The sequence below is a fragment of the Eptesicus fuscus genome, chromosome 1, assembly GCF_027574615.1.
Source record: "Eptesicus fuscus isolate TK198812 chromosome 1, DD_ASM_mEF_20220401, whole genome shotgun sequence".
In the NCBI taxonomy this organism is placed as follows: Eukaryota; Metazoa; Chordata; class Mammalia; order Chiroptera; family Vespertilionidae; genus Eptesicus; species Eptesicus fuscus.
Window position 1 is genome coordinate 54825624 of NC_072473.1, and position 7553 is coordinate 54833176.

Sequence of the window (7553 nt, forward strand, 5' to 3'; positions counted from 1 at the left end):
ATGTGCCTTTTTCTAATGGCAAATGATGTTGAACATCTTTTCATTTTCAGATTTGCTGCTGTCTGTACATCCTTTTTAGGTCTTTTGCTAATTGGATATATATTTTTTACTGTTGAGTTTGGACAGTTCTTTATATATTCTAGATGCAATTCTGATATATGATTTGCAAATATTTTATCTCAGTATGCAACTTGTATTTTTATTCTCTTAACTCTTGCAAAGCAATTTAATTTTGGGCGGTCATGCTTTGGTGTTTTAAATCCTTAACTTCAAAGTCTCTGGATGATTCTTCATCTCTTAGTTCACGACCTCTCTACATCTTATGAGTTGCCAAGCCTAACCTCAAGATGCCTCTCAAATTTTTCCTTTCTGTCCCACTGTCTCCACTGTAGTTGTATCTCTCATCACTCAGGTTACTGCAACCACCTCTTAACTGGTGCTTCCACCGCTGGAGCTATTCCTCACCCAATTTGATAGCTGTGACCCATGCTTCCCCTGCTTCCAAAAAACCTCACAAAACTTTAGCAGTTCCCAGCTACTTATAAATGAAGTCTAACATACTAGTTTAAGTGTGCGTTACCCATACATTCCTATCTCCACGTGGGCCTTTGTTTATGTTATTGCCTCTACTGAGGACAACCTATAAGGGATCTTGGTGCTAAAGTCTTTCCACCTGTGAGTATAACCAGAGCTTTATGAATAAGTAGATCATGGATAAACAAAATTCCATGTCCAAGTGTTCTAACAACACATGTTTACAGAAAGGAAAGGTAGGTGCTGTACTCTCTGCTTCTATGTCTCACTCTCCACTTACATTTGGAGGCAATTAAGAAAAACAACAGAGGGAGAAACCAAGATGGCGGCATAGGTTAAACACCTAACCTGCAGCCTGGCACAACAATTTCAAAAATACAACTAAAAGTCAAAACGGACATCATCCAGAACCACAGGAAAGCTGGCGGACTGAAACGCCCACAACTAGAAGGAAAGAGAAAACCACAAGGAAAATCAGAGGAGCTGTAAAAGCCTGAGGTATGGAGACACGGGCGGATACACGGGCGCACGAGCGTGCGGGGAGGATGGAGCTGGAGAGGACAGGGCGGCTGAGTGCCTGGCCAGCGTTCTCTAGCGGGAAGGAGACAAAAGCTCCGGACCGCGCTGAACCCCAGTTCCAACTGCACTGAACCCCAGTTCCGGGTGAGACCCTGGGGACCCAGGCTCATACTGGGGGAACCTGGGCTGTAAGGCGGAAACGCAGAGGAGCGGCGAAAGGCAGAGCACTGGAGGCATGCACGGGAATGCGCGCAGAGGATGGTCTGTTGACTGTGCCACTGAATTGCCCTAGTGGGAAGGAGACAAAAGCTCCAGACTGCACTGAGCCCCAGTTCTGACTACACTGAAACCCAGTTCCAGGCGAAAATCTGGGAATCCAGATTCATTGGGGGAGAGACTAGACTGTTTAGCAGCGGGCGAAACTCCAGGGTGCCTTTCTCTCAGAGGTGTTTGCAGGGAGTACAGAGGGACACTGAGAGACACTGAGACCCAGGAACCTCATAGGGCGGGGCTGAGGGAAGCCAAGGCTGTAGGCTCCACCCTGAAACTCTGCCCCATCCAAGCTGAGCACAGAGGTTTTTACAATTTTGCAAGTCTAGTTGAATAAGGCTGTCTCCCGGCATAGACACAGCTGATCCTCACAGCCAATTGGACTGGAGGTCAAATCCTCCCAGTGTACCACAGCAATCAAGGCTTAACAACACCAAGACTTTGCACTCAGCCCACAAAGGGGTGTACCAAGAGTGACCACCTAGGGAGATTGGGGAAGCTGAGCTACCGGCCCCTATAGGTCACTGACCACATAAAGCCACTTCATCAACATAGGGAGGCAGCCAAAATGTGGAGACACCGAAGCAGGTCATGAATAGAAGGAATGGAGAAAAGTAAACTAATGGACGACACAGTGTTGAGAACCACATTTATAAGGTTACTTGAGAATCTTCTGGAGGACCAAGATGGTGGCATGGGGCAGACGCCTGATTGTTGCCTACCACAACAATTTTGAAACTACAACTGGAAAACAGAGCAGACACCATCCAGAACCACCGGAGGGCTGGCTGAGCAGATGCTCTACAACTAGAATAAAAGAGAGGGGGACACGGGATGATGCTGATGCTGGTGAGCCAAAGATCACACTTTAAGAACTACGGCTCTGGCAACATAATGGTGGCCTGGAACATACTCGGCGTGGTTCCCCCGGTGGTCTCCGGCTGAGGGGACGGCTCCGCTTGCTGCCGAGCATGGACAGACGAGCCCCTAGGGGTCATGGGGTGGGAGACTCCGTGCTTGCTGACCTCCGAGTCGTTCGAGAATCTCTGTGCCCCGGAAGTGGCCAGGTGCGCACGACCAGTGACTGGCCGCCGCTGCAGACCCAAGCACTGTCGCAGCGACCTCGGACCAGCCCGCCGTCGTGCACCGGGCACACCGGAGCCTCGCTGAGCCCGCCGCCCAGCGAGTTCCATGGCAGCCGCCCCGGAGCTTTGAGAAAACAGCTAAAGGAATTGCTGAGAGGGAATTGACCGACAGGAATTGGGATGAAGAAGACGAAGCCCCGCTGGGTCCCGGGTCTGGGTGAGGCCATGCGCCCCTGGGTCCAGGAGAGGCTGGGACCCGGGTTAGGGTGAGGCTGAGTCCCGGGTCCGGGCGAGGCTGTGTGCCCCTGGGTCCGGGTGAGGCCACGCGCCCCTGGATCTGGGTGAGGCTGGGTCCTGGGTCCGTGAGAGGCTGTGTGCCCTTGGGTCCAGGTGAGGCTGTGTGCCCCTGGGTCTGGGTGAGGCCATGCGCCCCTGGTTCCGGGTGAGGCTGGGTCCCGGTTCTGGGTGAGGCTGTGTCCCTGGGTCCGGGTGAGGCTGGATCTGGGTCCGGGTGAGGCCGCGCACCCCTGGGTCCGGGTGAGGCCACGCGCCCCTGGGTCCGGGAGAGGCCACACACCCCCGGGACCAGGTGAGGCCGCACGCCCCTGGATTTGGGTGAGGCCACGTGCCCCTGGGTCTGGGTGAGGCTGGGTCCTGGTTCCGGGTGAGGCCACGCCCCTGGGTCCGGGCGAGACCAAACCAGAGGGAGTCGGACCTGCATTACCACCATTTGTCCATCATCCAGAACTGAAAATTCAGTGCCGACATGTACACATAAGGAACTGGTGGACATTGAAATTGGGTCTCAAAAGAACTGTTGGTCCAGAAAGAAACTCACTACAGACTGATTCATTTGCCTGTCAGCATAACTATTATTGCTCGTCTCACATTCGGTTCATATAAGTATATTTCTGGTAACACATGATCTCGCTCATCTAGGGGAAATGATGAACAACATAGACTGATGAACAAGAACAGACCCAGAAACAAGGAGGCATGGATCAGACTGTCGGGCCTCAGAGGGAGGGTAGGGGAGGGTGGGGGTAGGGGGGAGAGATCAACCAAAGGACTTGTGTGCATGCATACAAGCCTGACCAATGGTTAAGGACAACAGGGGGGTGGGGGCATCCGTGGGGAGGGGTGTGGGATGGGAATGGGGGGATGAGGACAAATATGTGACACCTTAATCAATAAAGAAATTTAAAAACAAGAAAAACCACAGAAATAATTTCCAATTGATGGTGAGCAATATTGAGTTTGGGAAACAATACAAATGTGAGCTTAAATAATGCCCATTGTTCCCCCTCACATCCAACTTTTCCAGCAGTGGGTGGCAGCCTGAGAAAATTTTAAAGGCCAGCATGTTTGAGACCTGGGGAGATACAGTGTATAGACCAGAGGAGGTAAACTCAAATGCTTAGAGGCCAAAAATGTACTTTATGTGAGTAAAGCAGACTAGGGGCAGGATACATGGAGGCCCCTTGATCCTTTTTTTTTTCCTTTTTCCTACTTTGAATCATGACATAAGAAATAGTTCCTTCTTTTTCTTAACTCTATTATGAAAGAAACTAAAACAGTGTAAGTGAGATGATAAATGGAAACTCACACTTGGCCTTGAATAATAAAGGAAGTGTTGGGGTCTGTGGCAAACAGGAAGGTACATGCTCATAAAGGGGACAGCTTCTACTCAGCTCTAGCCATTCATGATTGTGCAGGAATGTGGGCTAAGATCTTTCCACTTTCTAAAAGATGTCAGAAATTCACATTTTAATGCAGGGTTTCCACAGTGTTAAATGTGAATAATTGATTTAAATTTTTAAAGAAATTTGTATGGGACATCAGTATGTGAGGCCAAACAAAACAATTTTGGAGGCAAGATGTGGCTCATGGGCTCCCACTTCATAATCTCTGGGACAATTCTGACTTACATTTATAGCACCCTATTTCACTCTCAAATATCCTGAACAATAAATTATATCATCACCCTACCTCTGATGCCTAAGTAGGAGGACTAAATTGGGACTCAGGAGGCCAGGGTTCTACTGTTCTTCAACTGACTGGCCCATCCGTTCATCCATTTATTCAATAAACATTTATGGAGTGTTAATTCTTTGCCAGGTACTATGTGCTGGTGAATACTCTCTTTAATCTTTTTAAATTAATAGACTTTATTTTTAGAGTAGTTTTAGGTTAACAGAAATTACAGAGAGCTCTTGTATCCCCTCTGCCTCCTTCCCTGGAAGGCAGTTTCCCCTATTATTAATATCCTGTATTAGTGTGGTACATTTGCTACAGTTGATGAATGAATACTGATATTTTATTATTATAATAATTATACTAGAGGCCTGGTGCATGAAATTTGTGCACGGTGGGGGGGGGGGGAAGGGTTCCCCTCAGCCCAGCCTGCACCCTCTTCAATGTGGGACCCTAAACGGGCAGTCGGACATCCCTCTCACAATCTGGGACTGCTGGCTCCTAACTGCTCACCTGCCTACCTGCCTGATTGCCCCTAACTGCCCCCCCGCCAGCCTGATCACCCCTAATGACTTCTGCCTGCCAGCCTGGTTACCCCTCACTGCCCCTTCTACTGGCCTGGTCACCCCCAACCACCGCCCCTGCTGGCCTGGCTGCCCCTCACTGCCCCCCCACCCCCCACTGGCCTGGTCGCCCCAAACAGCCTGCTGTTCAGTTGTTTGGTTTTCCCTCACTAACCTCCATGTCAGCCTGGTCGCCCCACACAGCCTGCTGTTCAGTCATTTGGTCGTCCTTCACTAACCCCCCTGCTGGCCTGGTCGCCCCACTCAGCCTGCTGTTCAGTCTTTTGGTTGCCCCTCACTGCCCACCTCTGTTGGCCTGGTCACCCCACGCAGCCTGCTGTTCAGTCATTTGGTTGTCCCTCACTAAACCCCTGCTGGCCTTGTCGCCCTATGCAGCCTGCTGCTTGGTCATTACTATGAGGGCGTCCTGACCAATTTGCATATTGCCTTTTTATTAGTATAGATTATTATTATTAAAGTGAAGTCCATAGTTTACATTATGGTTCACTCTTGGTGTTGTACAATTCTATGAGTTTTGGGAAACAATACACATTTTAATGTTATGTATCTACCATTACAGTATCATACAGAATAGTTTCACTGCCTTAAAAAAACCTGTGCTCCATCCATTCATCTGTCCCTTCCTTCCCCGAAAATCCTGGAAATCACTGATCTTTTTACTGTCTTTATAATTCTGCATTTTCCCGAATGTCATATTGTTGGTGTCTTCACACTGGCTTCCTTCACTTAGTTTTTTTTTTTTTTTTTTTTTTTTTTTTTTTTTTTTTACAGAGAGGAAGAGAGAGGGATAGAGAGTTAGAAACATCGATGATAGAGAGACATCGATCAGCTGCCTCTTGCATACCCCCGACTGGGGATGTGCCCACAACCAAGGTACATGCCCTTGACCGGAATCGAACCTGGGACCCTTGAGTCCGCAGGCCGACGCTCTATCCACTGAGCCAAACCAGTTTCGGCAGCTTCCTTCACTTAGTAATACTCATTTAAGTTTCCTCCACATCTTTTTGTAGCTTGATAGCTCATTTCTTTTTAGCTCTGAAAAATATTCCATTGTCTGGATGTACCAGTTTGTGTATCTGTTCACCTAATAAAGGACATCTTGATTACTTCCAAGTTTTGGCAATTATTAATCAAGCTCCTATAAACATTCATGTGTAGGTTTTTGTGTGGACATGAGTTTTCCACTTATTTGAGTTAAATGGCAAGGAACACAATTGCTGGATCATATTTAAAACTATGTTTAGCTCTGTAAGAAACTGCCAAAGTGTCTTCCAAAGTGGCTGCACCTTTTTGCATTCCCACCAAAATGAATGAGAGTTCCTTCACAGCCTTGCCAGCATTTGGTGGTGTCATTGTTTTTAGCTATTCTAATAGGTGTATAGTGGTATCACATTGTTTTAATTTGCAATTCCTTAGAGACATGACAGTGAGCATATTTTCACAAACTTATTTTCCATCCCTATATCTTCTTTGGTGAGGTCTCTGTTAAAGTTTTTGACCCATTTTAAAACAAAGTTGTTTGTTCTCTTATTGTTGAATTTTAACAGTACTTTGTATATTTTGGACACCAGTCCTTTATTGGATATGTGTTTTGCAAATACTTCTCTCAGTCTGTGGCTTGTCTTTTTATCCCTGTAATCTTTGTTTTTTTGCTTTTAATGCAAAGCAGCATTGTTCAATAGAACTTTCTTTGATGATAGAAATGTTTTATATCTATGCTGCCCAATATGTTAGCCACTAGTTACATGTGGCAATTGAGCACTTGAAATGTGCAACCAAGAAACTGAAATTTAAATTTTATTTAATGTTAATTGACTCAAATTTAAATGGCCACATGTGGCTAGTGGTGACCATATTAGATAGCACAGATACAGAACAGTTCCCTTGGGCTTTTTTTCTTCATTACATTGACTAAGGGGTCATCCTCATTTTCTCCTTCATTTACAACTTCCCTTTCAATCCATTGGCAAATCCTGAGAATTCTACCTCCACAATATATTCCAAATCCACCCACTTGCAACCATCCTTCATTGCTATATCCTTATTCCAAACCATTCTTACACTTCTTACACGACCATCCTAAGTATTTTGTTAAAGCTTAGGTTAGACCATATCATTCCTATGCTAAAAATCCTCTACGGCTTCCAATCACATCTACAATAAAATCCAAATTATTTAGGTACCACGCCCTGCAGGGTCTGTCTCCTGTCTCCTTATCACAATCCTCTTAACTCTGTTTTAGCCACATGGGGCATCTTTGTGTTGCTGTAACGCATGAATCATTTTTCCTTCTTAGGGCTTCCTCTTACTTTGCACTTGCTATTCCTACCGAATGCTCTGTCCCTGGATATTCCCATTTCTTCTTTTTAAAAAAATATGTTTTTATTGATTTTGGAGAGAGGAAGGGAGAGGAAGAGGGAGAGGGAGAAGGAGAAGGAGAGGGAGAGGGAGAGGGAGAGGGAGAGGGAGAGGGAGAGGGAGAGGGAGAGAGAGAGAGAGAGAGAGGGAGAGAGAGAGAGAGAGAGAGAGAGAGAGAGAGAGAGAGAGAGAGAGATTGGCTGCCTCCTGCATGTTCCCTACTGGGGAT